Below are 12,966 nucleotides of genomic sequence, written 5' to 3'. Positions count from 1 at the left end.
CTTTTTCCTTCTTTCCTTTCCCCCTTTCTTCTTGTCACCATTTTTCCTTGCCCCCCTTTCCCCCCCTCCTTTTTCCTCCTTTCCTTTCCCCTCTCAAAGCAGCAAAGCCCAGAGAAGCAGACTTTGTGTTGCAAGAATTCTGCATGTTTTGGCTCCAGATATCCCGAAGCAAAGTTAAGGTATTTTGGCTGGGTGGTTTTTCTGTTCATATAACTAAATCAAAGCAAATGTCTGCTTCGGTGCAGAGGGAAAGGGAGGTTCTACACATAAAAGCTCACCGAGGAGCCTTTGTCCTAATACACATTGCAAATGCCTTGCTGGGGTGGAATTGGGAGCACACAACAGATCCCTGTGCTGGCTGCTGTCGTGGGAGCCTAAGCAGGGTTGGAGCGCTCAGGAAATCCCAGGAAAATCAAGGCTTTGCCTGCTGCACTACAAAAGAGGTCTCTCATGGTTTCCATTTCCTGTTCATAGAATCACAGAGGTTGGAAAAGGCCTCTAAGGTCATCAAGCCCAACCTTCAAACCAACAGCACCGTGGCAAATAAACCACGTCTCAAAGTGCCACGGCCACTTGAACAGCTCCAGGGATGGGGACTCCACCATCTCCCTGGGCAGCCTCTGCCAGCCCCTGCAGCAAAGAAGTATTTCTTAATCCCCAACCTAAGCCTCCTCTGCCACAGTTTCAGGCCTTTTCACAAACCCTACAAGGAGAGGCTGAGGGAGCTGGGCCTGTTTAGCCTGGAGAAAAGGAGGCTCAGGGGTGACCTTATTGCTGTCTACAACTACCTGAAGGGGCATTGTAGCCAGGTGGGGGGTGGCCTCTTCTCCCAGGCAACCAGCAACAGAACAAGGGGACACAGTCTCAAGTTGTGCCAGGGGAGGTCTAGGCTGGATGTTAGGAGGAAGTTGTTGGCAGAGAGAGTGATTGGCATTGGAATGGGCTGCCCAGGGAGGTGGTGGAGGCACCGTCCCTGGGGGTCTTCAAGAAGGGACTGGATGAGGCACTTAGTGCCATGGTCTGGTTGATTGGATAGGGCTGGGTGCTAGGTTGGACTGGATGAGCTTGGAGGTCTCTTCCAACCTTGTTGATTCTATGATTCTATGATTCCATCACCTGATATCTGGGAGAAGTGACCAACTACCACCTGGCTCCAACCTCCTTCCAGGGAGCTGTAGAGAGCAAGGAAGTCTTCCCTCAGCCTCTTCTCCAGCCTAGACAACCCCAGCTCCCTCAGCCTCTGCTCATGGGACCTGCTCTCCAGACTCTTGAGTTATCTCTTGGAGAAGCAAACAGTTCTGCAGAGCAATTTGAAACCAGAGGAGGTAAAGATGAGTAACTTGAGCAAGAGCACTGGAGACAGTTTGCTCCACCTCAGCCTCCCATCTAGCTTTTCCGTGCAGCTTTGTGATTGCAGCTGCTGCCTTGGCAGCTGCCCAGCACGATGCACCTGAAAGCAGCCAGGCTGTCTGAGAGCTGCTTTTGGAAGATCAGAGGTCTGCAGGAGTTCTCAAGTCACTCATCAAAACCAGCTGAATATTTCATGTTTTGATTCTTCCTCAGTGGTGCAAGCGCTTGGCGATCTGGAGTCACCACAACTGCGCTGCTGCATGCCTGACTGGCAGGAGCATCACTCTGAAATGATGGCACAAAGCAGTCTGCAGTGCTGGAAAGCTGCTTTGTCTGTCCTGCTCCTGGCCAGGATGTGCTGATCACAGTGCCCAGTGCCATGATTCATTTACTAGGCCTTCACAGCACTGTTTTTTTCCTCCCCACTGACACAGGATTAAAATGAAGCATCCTTAACTGCAGGAGATGAAAGCAGAGCTTACTTGGTTCTGCCTGTGTCAGTCACTAGCTTGGTCTTGGATTCATGTGCAGGCAAAGCTCTTCCAGCACAGCTTGTCTGACTTGGATCTTCTTGGATCAATCCTAACTGTGCGTGGAGCTGGCAGCAGCTGGACTAGCCCAGGACAAACCTTTGCAGCCTTTGGTTTCCCCAGGAGTCCATCAAGTGTTGTCACTGATGCTAAATAGGCTGTCACTGATGCTGGGTCCTTGGGAATGCACTGGACTCGTGGCCTCCTCATTCACCTGCTGAGCACAGAGAGCTGCCAACAAGAGTGGAAGCTCAACAGCTCACAGAGTCATCCTTCTGGTTGGAAAAGACCTTTAACAACATCCAGTCCAACCACCACCAAGGCTGGGGCTAAACCATGTCCCTCAGCAACACATCTCTGCCTCTCTGAAATCCCTCCAGGGATGGGGATTCAACCACCTCCCTGAGCAGCCTGTGCCAGTCTTTGAGAACCCTTTCAGAGAAGAAGTTTCTTCTAATGTCCAACCTAAACCTCATCTGATGCAACTTGAGGCCTTTTTCTCTCATCCTATCACTTGATACTAGGGAGAAGAGACCAAACCTCACCTCTCCCCAACCTGCTTTCAGGGAGTTGTAAAGAGCAAGGAGGTCTCCTCTCAACCTCCTCTTCTCCAGGCTAAGCAATCCCAGTTCCCTCAGCTGAAAGTTTCTCCAGCTCCATGAAGACTTTGCCCAGTGTTAAGGAGATTGAGTTTGGGAGTCAAAGACAACAGATTGGGGCAAAGAGCTCCTTTCAAGGAGGTTTGTCTTCAGCTCTCCTCCCCTCAGGGTCTCTGCTGTCCCTGCAGCCTCAGAGGAGAGTGGTGAGAGGTGGTCACAGATCCTGGCCACAGGTCAAGGGGCCTGCTGGTCTTTTGCTGATGGACACAGCAGGGAGTCAGACAAGCTGCTAGGAGCATGCATGGTGCAGAGTGGTTTGGACTGAACAGAGTGTGAAAGAGCTTTGTAAGGAATGCAAAGGAGCTCTTTTGGGGAAAGGGTTGCCTACAAGCCAAGCCCTTCAATGCTCTGCACACCATGGGGTGAGCAGGGTGCTCTGACAGGAGTGGGAAGGACTGTGGTGAAACATTGGCTCTGCTCACTCAGCCAGGAGCACAGCAGCCAGCAGACAAGCAGGGATGGGAGCAGAAAGCAGCCCCTGCAGCTTTGTCTGGAAGCTGAATGCTCCCCAGCAAGGCTGATGAAGGGAAGATAAAACAGCCCTGAATGCAGAACTTGCTGCCTTTTATACACCACCTCATGCTGCCCCTTTCAGACTGCCCAGCTGCCCTCCTTCTGCAGTGACTAACCAGGGCATTGTCTGTGCCTAGGTTACATGGTGACACATGGTGTGGTGACAACATTCAAACCAGCTGTCCTGTGCTCAGGGATCCCCAGCCTTTGGAATGGTGGCTTGGAATGAAAGTATCACTGCAGAGACCTTCACACATGGATTGGTTGGTGGATTGGTTGGACATGTGGATGGATGGATGGTTGGTTGGACATATGGATGCATGGTTGGTTGGTTGGACATGTGGATGGGTGACTGGACATATGGATGGTTGGACATGTGGATAGATGGTTGGGAGGTGGTGGAGTCACCATCCCTGGAGGTGTACAAGAAAAGACTGGATGGGGCACTTAGTGCCATGGTCTGGTTGATTGGATAGGGCTGGGTGCTAGGTTGGACTGGATGAGCTTGGAGGTCTCTCCCAACCTGCTTGATTCTATGATTCTATGATTGGTTGGACATGTGGATGGATGGATGGATGGATGGATGAATTGTTGGAAGGTTGGTTGGTTAGTTGGTTGGACATGTGAATGGATGGATGGATGGATGAATTGTTGGATGGTTGGTTGGTTAGTTGGTTGGACATGTGAATGGATGGATGGATGGATGAATTGTTGGAAGGTTGGTTGGTTGGTTAGTTGGTTGGACATGTGGATGGATGGATGAATTGTTTGATGGTTGGTTAGTTGGTTGGACATGTGGATGGATGGATGGATGGATGGATGAATTGTTGGAAGGTTGGTTGGTTAGTTGGTTGGACATGTGGATGGATGGATGAATTGTTTGATGGTTGGTTAGTTGGTTGGACATGTGGATGGATGGTTCAGTGGAACAGGGTGCCCAAGGAGGTCATGGATACTCCCTCCCTGGTGTTGTTCAAGGGCAGGTTGGACAAGGCCTTGAGAAACCTTTTCTAGTGTCTTGGTAGGGGGTTGGAACTAGATGATCTTTAAGATCTCTTCTATGGTTCTATGATTGATTGATTGTTTGGATGTTTGGTTGGATGGTTGATGAGTTGGATGGGTGGGTGGATAGTTGGTTGGGTGGTTTGATGGTTGGGTAATTGGATAGTTGGTTGGATGGCTGGGTGGTTGGATAGTTGGGTGGTTGGGTAGTTGATTGGTTGGATAATTGATTGCTTGGGTACTTGGTTGGTTGGGTACTTGCTTGGTTGGGTGGTGGGTTGGGTAGTTGGTTGGTTGGATGGTCAGATAGTTGGGTGAGTGGTTGGATAGTAGGTTGGTTGGGTGGTTGGATTATTGGGTAGTTGGTTGGATAGTTGGTTGGTTGGTTGGGTGGTTGGTTGGATAGTTGGGTGGGTACTTGGTTGGTTGGGTAGTTAGTTGGTTGGACAGTTGGTTGGTTGTGTGGGTGGGTGGTTGGTTGGGTAGGTGGTTGGATATTTGGGTGGGTGGGTGGTTGGTTGGGTAGTTGGTTGGGTGGGTGGGTGGGTGGTTGGGTAGTTGGTTGGATACTTAGGTGGGTGGTTGGTTGGGTACTTGGTTGGTTGGACAGTTGGTTGGTTGGGTGGGTGGTTGGTTGGGTAGTTGGTTGAATACTTGTGTGGGTGGTTGGTTGGGCAGTTGGTTGGTTGGATAGTTGGTTGGGTGGGTGGTTGGATAGTTGGTTGGGTGATGATTACAAAGGGATGAGCCAGTAGAGCCTGAGCACTTTTCCTGCCAGCACAGTGGCCAAGTTTACACTGAGATGTCCTCATCCATGAAGTCTACACCAGGCAAGAGGAGGAGCAGCCACACCACCAAGCCTTGCAGAAGCCTGAATGTCTATGAAAACACATCCAAGGCTTCCACCTCCCCAGAATTAAACAGAAATTAAACCAAGCTCTAAGCCTGCACACACAGAATCATTAACTTTGCCTAGTTAGGGACTGGAGGGAGGGAAGGGGGAATTTTGGGGAGCTTTTTTCTCTTTTTTTTTTCTTCTTTTTATGCCTTGGGCAAACTTTTCAACATTAACTAATTAATGTTTATAAAGCACTTTGCATATATAGTGCCTTTCATCAGGGGATCTCCAAGCATTAGATTATATTATCTTGAAGGCCCCAGGCCTGTGCATACTAGCCCCAGAAAGTATTAGCCTTAGAAACTTGAAGTAATTCACTTTGGGTTGGTTTGGGTTTGATTTTTTTTTTTTTTTCCTTTGGGCTTCTTTCTTTCTTTTTTTTCTTTGCCTTTTGGGGGTTTTTGGTTTTCATTTTCATCTTTCCCTCCTCTGAAATCATGCCTGGTGTGTTGGCTGCCTATGGAAAAGAGGTGGTTGCAAAGAAGGATAAAATGAAGAGGCTGCTGCCAGCCCAAAGTGACCATGTGAACAAAAAAAAAACCCCAGGGCCCCCCACAATCAACTTCTCCAAGCCCCTAATTGCTGAAGTCTGGGAGTTTAGCAAGCCTGCCTAAAGGGGAACTGAAGCCTAAATCCCACTTGTCAGGTGAGGCTCAGGAGGAGGCAGCACCAGCGGTGGGGGAAGCAGCTCTGATAGCTGCACTGCTCATGGTGAGGTGCATGAGGAAAGGCAGGGAGACTTCTGGGGCAGATGTGGTGCTTAGGGCCACTGGGGTGAGCAGAGAGCTGGAGTAGCTCTGCTGTGAGCACAGACTGAAAGAGTTGGGGGTGTGCAGGCTGGAGAAAAGGAGGCTCCCAGGTGACCTTCTTGTGGCCTTCCAGGAGCTGAAGGGGGCTACAAAAAAGCTGGGGAGGGACTTTTGAGGCTGTCAGGGAGTGCCAGGACTGGGGGGAATGGAGCAAAGCTGGAGGTGGGGAGAGTGAGGCTGGAGGTGAGGAGGAAGTTGTTGAGCAGGAGAGTGGTGAGAGGCTGGAATGGGTTGCTCAGGGAGGTGGTTGAGGCCCCATGGCTGGAGGTGTTTGAGGCCAGGCTGGCTGAGGCTGTGTGCAGCCTGCTCTAGGGTAGGGTGTCCCTGGGCATGGCAGGGGGGTTGGAACTGGCTGCTCCTTGTGGTCCCTTCCAACCCTGACTGATTCTATATAGTTTAGGGGTGAAGTTTGTACAGTAGAGTTGGACTTGATGATTCCCAAGGGGCTTCTCCAACTGGAATGTTACTGTGATTCTGGGGTTCTCAGTTCTAGCAGCACCAGCAGGCAACCAGCTCCAGCAGCAGAGAAACAGATTGAGGGAGGTTCTCCTCTGCCTCTACTCTGCCCTGGTGAGACTTCTTCTTGAGGATTGTCTTCAGTTTTGGGCTCCCCATTTGCAGAGGGACAGGGATCTGCTGGAGAAGGTCCAGCAGAGAGCTATGAGGATGATGATGGGACTGGAGCACTGCCTGATGAGGAGAGGCTGAGGGACCTGGGGCTGCTTAGTTTGGAGAAGAGAAGACTGAGAGGGGATTTAATCAATGTGTATAGCTATCTGAGGGCTGGGAGTCAGGAGGGGGGGGGACAGGCTCTGCTCACTGCTCCCTGGGATGAGACAAGGAGCAATGGATGGAAGCTGCAGCACAGGAGGTTCCAGATCAACTCTTGGCTGGAAGGTTCCCAGAGCCCTAGCACAGGCTGCCCAGAGAGGTTGTGGAGTCTCCTTCTCTGGAGCCTTTCCAGGCCTGTCTGGATGTGTTCCTGTGTGACCTGAGCTAGATTGTATGGTCCTGCTCTGGCAGGGGGGTTGGACTGGATGATCTCTTTGGGTCCCTTCCAGCCCCTAACATCCTGTGAGCCTATGGTCCAGCACAGGACCAAGCTGCTGGCTCCCCTGCACCACATTAAGTTTCTCCTACTGGGAGCTGGGAACCCACCAAAACAGCCACATTTATCCCATCTGGAGCATCTCTACTGCTGCCAGCCTCCTGGGCAGAGGCAGAGCACCCCAAAGCCAGACCAGCAGTGGTGTTTCTGCCATGTGCTGAAGCCTGGGCGTGGGCTCAGGGCATGACTCAATAGCTTAACAATAGCTGCTTGCATGAGCTGGCAGGGACCTAGCCAGGTTCACAATGGAAAAAATGTGTGGGCACCCCAGCTCCAGTGAAACACATGGGGAGCAGGCTTGCTGCTGCATGCAGGAGCTACCAACGGGGAAAGCAAGGCCTTGGGGAGCAGAAACTCGACAGGGACAAGGCAGAGGATGCCTCTGCCCTTACTTGCAGGTCTTACAGGTGGAATTCCCCCAGCTGAATTTAGCTGGGTAAGGGCTGCTGCAGCAGCAGGACTGAGCAGCAGATCCAGTCTTACAGAGTCAGCCCTACTGAGGACTCAAGAATGGAGCCACCTCCTCCAAGGCCACCTTGCCCAAGCCAAATGACCCCTGTGAGCAGTGGAAGTTCACAGTGAAAGGGGAGGGAAATCCCTCCCTGTCAAAAGAGGAGAGTTCAGCAGGTCAAAGGCACATGTAGCTAAAACCAAACAGGTATTTCTTCATCCAAACAACCCTGAGAGCTCTCCCAGAGCCTGCACACACTGAAGAGTTTGATGGGGAGCTTGGGATGAGCAAAAGCACTCAAGCACCACTCGTGGGCTGATCTTCCCAGGCCCAGAAGGAGCACTGTGTGCTGCTCCCAGGGGAAAGGCAGCTGGGAGAGGTGCTTAAGGGGGCTGTGGGGAGCACCTCGCCAGCTAGGGTGCAGGCAGCATCTGGACGTGGGAAGTCACATCAGGAAGCTGAGCAAGCAGGGTTTGGCCATGTGAGCTAAGACATCTGGGAGGCTAAGCCTTGCACCCTGCCCTGTGCACTCCTGAATCCAAGGCAGAGTGGGAACCCCCTATGGATCAGGAGCGTGCTCACTGTGCTGACCTGGATGGAGACAGGTGTAGCACAGCTTCTGCTGGCAAGGAACAGCAGCCATGGCTTTGCCATGGACCTCCACATCCTCTAACCCTGGAGCTAGCACCATGAGGGACCAGGACAGCCCATGTGTGTGTGTGTGTGTGTGTGTTGGCAGACCTCCTAGGAAGCATGGCCCACATGGGCTGCACTGTTGTAGCAAGAAGGAGAGGGTTGTGAGAGCCACTGTGCACTGAGAGTGAAGAGGGAGCCAAGAGTCCCCCTCTGCAGCCACTGCAGCACAGAGGCAGTCTGGGAGCAGCCAAAGTCTCACCACCTTGCTCCAATCAACTGCTGGCTGCTGTACCATATGTGACCCAGGGAACATTAGGAAGGACTTCTCCTGGTCTGCTCTCTCCCCATCAGAGATTTGTGACTGAAGAGAGACTTGGGAGAAGAGGAATCAAAGTGAGAGCTGTGCTGGGGTATGGCAGGGTCTGTCCTGGGCTCTCATGGTGCTCCTTCCCTGGGCTCTCCACAGGTGCTGGGCTCATTGTGCTCTTTCAGCTTGTCCTGAGCTGCACACACCGTGTTTGCCTGCCACTAGCAAGGGTGCATTTCTACTGGCAGAGGAGACCAGCTGCCACATAAAGGGCCTCTAAGGAGGCAAGCAGGCACCTTGAGCAGTGCTGCTGCGGCTGCTGGCTGTGCATGTACACCTCGTTCTCACCTCTTCTTTGAAGTAGATGCCTCACTTGCAGGTCAAGGTGATATTGCCTGGTCCTTCAGGCCAGGATACTCCCACACTGGCTTCTTAAGCAGCAGGAGGAAGTGTGTGGTGCCACTGGAATTACCTCCAACCTAAGGCGAGAGTGGAACAGGAGATGCTCATCAATAGGGAGCCAGGCAGCTTCTCCCTTTCTCCCAGCTCAGGAAGCAGACACTGCTGCAGCCAGCCCCAGGTTGCTTGGAGCTGGGCTTGGTGGCTCACAGGTAGCCATCAAGCAGCTGTGAGTCACTCCTGCCCTGGAAGCCAGCCAGCTGCTGCTCATGAGCTACCGTTGCAAGAGCTGTTCGACACCAGCAGTGGTTTCGCCGCCCGCTGCTTGCTGTCCCTGCCCGGCGGCTTGGAAGTCACCTGCATTCCTCTGCCACGGGCGGGTGGTGCCAGTGCTGGGGAGCAAAACACCACAGCAGGCTTTGAAGGAGACAGGCTGGGAGGTTATCCTCGCTGCTCCACCCCGCAGCCAAGCAGGTGCACTGCCAACTTCAGCCTCAGCAGCTCTGGGACAAGTGCGTCTCTCTCGTTGCTCTTCCATTCCCTCTGTCTCCTGGATCCTCTCCCTGCCACAGGTCATTTGCCTGCCTGCCAGGAGCTCAGGAAGAGCCAGGCAGCCTGGGACTTCCCCGTGCTTCCCCACGACTCCTGGTGGATGTGCTCCTGCAACACTCGAGGATGGCAGTGGCTTTGCTGAAGCAGAAGGGTTGGTCCAGTGCAGGGAGGCAACACTTGGGCTTGGGAAGACCACCTCGTGGTGTCCACAGGCCATCAACCTTGGGAGTCCTCTCTCATGGAGATCATCCTGCTGGTCCTCCACTTTAGACAGCTACAGCTGAGCAGCTGCACCATGACCAAAGAGCTTGCAAGGACCAACACAGCAGTGCTGCCTGTGGCTGAGGGACTCCAGAGGGATAGGCAAGAAAGGACTTGCACCAAAGCTGACTCTGCAAGGCTTGGTTGGGCAACAGCAGTTTAGATCAGCTACAGATCTAGAGGCCCTCAAGTGAAGCAGGAGACAGAGGAAGCTTCCCTCTCCTGCCAGCACAGCCATATTTGGAGGTGTGGGTAAGGGTTGTGCTCTGCCTGGGGGCTCAGGCACCAACAAACTGGGCAACTCAGCCTAGCACTGAGGAAAGTGGCCATGGCACTCTCCTTTCCAGGTTTTGGGAAGCCCCCAGATAAAATATCTTGAGCTCTGTGCTATAGAGAGCTCTTGGAGAGTGTGTAAAGCCATTTGTGTTCCTCTAAAACAGGCATTGTGGATAGCTCTTTCTGTCCTGGGCAATGCTGCTTTGGTTTGCTGGCCCAGGCTATGCACATCTCTGAGCTGTTCAAAGTGGTGGTTCCCTCTTGTTAAAGCCTGCAGGACAAAGCAGAGCTGCTGCTTGCTCAGCACCTATGCATGGGGAGAAGACAGCCCCTGCTGCAAGTGGCTGTGGTGAGATGGGCACTGGGGCTCAGCCATCACTCCAGGCAGCACAGCTGGGCTGTGAGGGAGCAGCAGTGCTGCTGGGGACACACTTCCAAGAGGCAAGCTTAGGGGACTGGGAGGGAGGGATGACTGTCTCTGGCATGGGGAGAATGACCATGAGCCAGCACTGTGCCTTTGTGGCCAAGAAGGCTGATGGCATCCTGGGGTGCTTCAAGAATAGCGTGGCCAGCAGGTTGAGGGAGGTTCTCATCTACCTCTGCTCTGCCCTGGTGAGGCCACATCTGGAGTATTGTGCCCAGTTCTGGGCTCTTGAGTCAAAAAGGAGAGGGTACAGCAAAGGGCTACAAAGATGCTGAGGGGACTGGAACAGCTCTGTGGTGAGGAAAGACTGAGAGAATTGGGGGGTTTAGCCCAGAGAAGAAAAGACTGTTCATGAATACTCCAAGGGTGGGCACCAGGAGGATGGGGCCAGGCTTTTTTCAGTGGTGCCCAGCAACAGGCACAAACATGAACACAGGCAGTTCCATCTAAACATGAGGAGGAACTTCTTTAATTTAAGGGTGCTGGAGCCCTGGGGCAGGCTGTCCAGAGCATAGAACCATAGAATCATAGAATCAACCAGGTTGGAAGAGACCTCCAAGCTCATCCAGTCCAACCTAGCACCCAGCCCTAGCCAGTCAACCAGACCATGGCACTAAGTGCCTCATCCAGGCTTTTATTGAAGTCCCCCAGGGACAGTGCCTCCACCACCTCCCTGGGCAGCCCATTCCAATGCCAATCACTCTCTCTGTGAAGAACTTCCTCCTAACATCCAGCCTAGACCTACCCTGGCACAACTTGAGACTGTGTCCCCTTGTTCTATTGCTGGTTGCCTGGGAGAAGAGGCCACCCCCACCTGGCTACAATGCCCTTTCAGGTAATGGTAGACAGTAATAAGATCACCCCTGAGCCTCCTCTTCTCCAGGCAGTGGTGGAGCCTCCATCTCCAGAGTCATTCAAAACCCACCTGGGTGCATTCCTGCGTGACCTTCTCTAGGTGAGCCTGCTTTGGCTAGAGGCTTGGACTAGATGATCTCCAGAGGTCCCTTCCAACCCCTACCACTCTGTGATGCCATGAGGATGAGCTCCTCTGAGCACGTTTCAGCCTGGGCTGCAGCCTGTCAGCACTTTCTCCCGCAGCAGGCATGCAGCTTCCCCCAGAGCACTGCAAACAGGCAGGGAAATACCCTTCAGTCACTGCCCAGATTTCCCAGTTGAAACTCAGACCACCAGTCTTGTGATTCCTGCAGAACTGATTCATGCTTTTTGAAACGTGTGGGTTTGGCAATCCTCTGCTTGCACTTCAGAGTCATTTCCCAACCCTGTATTTCCCCCAGAGGTGTTCTTGCTTTCCCCCCCTTTTCGCTCTCCTCTACACGAATTAAACTGCTCGGGGGTGAGGGGAGTTGCTCCCCGTGGCAAACCCTCAGCTTATTAAACTCACTAAATAACAGCAAGGGAAAAAAAAAATCCCCCCCCACAACTTTAGAGGCCAAAATAACCACGGTGGGTTGGAGCAGCTCCTCTCCTCCTTTTGTTTTGCCTTGGGGCAGGACAGAGTGGGAGAGGACTTTGCTCCTCATGGAGCAGCAGGAAAATGATGTGTGCCCCACTGCAGCCACACTGGGGGTGGTGGACAAGCCTTGGATCATCGTGGTGGACTTTTCTGTGTCATAGCTGAGCTTCTGCTCCCATCAGCTGCTCTGGGGAGGGAGGTCTGGAGTGTACCCAGGCACAGAAGCCCAGAGGTGAGCATGTAAGGGCCTCTCCTGAGGTCAGGAGAAGAGGATGGTTTAGTCTGGGGAGAGCAAGTGTGAGCAGTTTAGGTCCATGTTCAGCCAAGGAGCAAAATATATCCTAGCTTTAACTCTCATGCAGTTGTGGCAGGGACTGTTATCTTCATCACTGGTGATACCAATCAAGGGTATAAATGCTACCTGAGCTCAAAGAAACACCATTAATTACCTGGAGCTTGTGCTGGGCACCATCCGTGTTCCCATAGACAGTCTGCTGCTGGCATGGCAGCAGGCAAAACCCCACACCCATGGGAGTGGAGGCTGTTTTCCATTCCCTGCGAGGGATCCCTGCCCGCTGGAAGGCAGAGCAAGCAGGTAGGGAGCAAAAGGGAGCCCTGCTGCAAGGCTCTGCAGGGTGCCAACACGCTCTGAGCGCACAGGGCCAGGCATGGGAGGTGCTACAGGATGTGACCTTGTTGGTGTGTTTGGGACTTGAGGCTCCTTTCAGGAAAGGGGTTTTTGTTGTGGTGAGTGTTGGGGAGGTATAAATAGCCCCTGCTGCGCTGGGACTCCACCACCTCACGCTGCGACGTGCCAAGGACATGCCCAGGGGGTGGCACAGGGCAGTGGGACACCACCAGATGCAGATGGAGGGAAATCCCCAACGCAGGGCTTGAGCTGCTGAGCGGTGAAATCTAACAAGGTAGAAACCTAACAAACAAGGGCAAGTTTTTATTGGCATAGCAGCAAAGCCCAATCTGGAGGAGACATCCAAAAAGGAACAGCTTAACAGCCTGGGCCAGTCTGCCTCCTGCCTGCTGCAGGAGCACACAGGGGGCTAGGGAAGGCTGTCCTGCCCTGGTGGGGAATCCATCTCTCAAACACCTGAGGAAGCTGGAGATGACCTTTGCAGCCAGCACTTCTCAGGCTCTCTAGAAGCTACATTCAAAATCTGGAAGCTCTTGAGGGAGCAACAGAATCGACGCTGCCAAGTCATTAACAAAGGTCATGAGAAGAGAAAGGAACTGAGCCCCTTTTTAACCCTGCTGAACCTGATTTCATGTCTCAGCAAGCCCAGAGGGTCTCCAGGTGCTCAC

The sequence above is a fragment of the Pogoniulus pusillus genome, chromosome 34, assembly GCF_015220805.1.
Source record: "Pogoniulus pusillus isolate bPogPus1 chromosome 34, bPogPus1.pri, whole genome shotgun sequence".
Lineage (NCBI taxonomy): Eukaryota > Metazoa > Chordata > Aves > Piciformes > Lybiidae > Pogoniulus > Pogoniulus pusillus.
Note: the sequence above shows the minus strand (reverse complement) of the source record.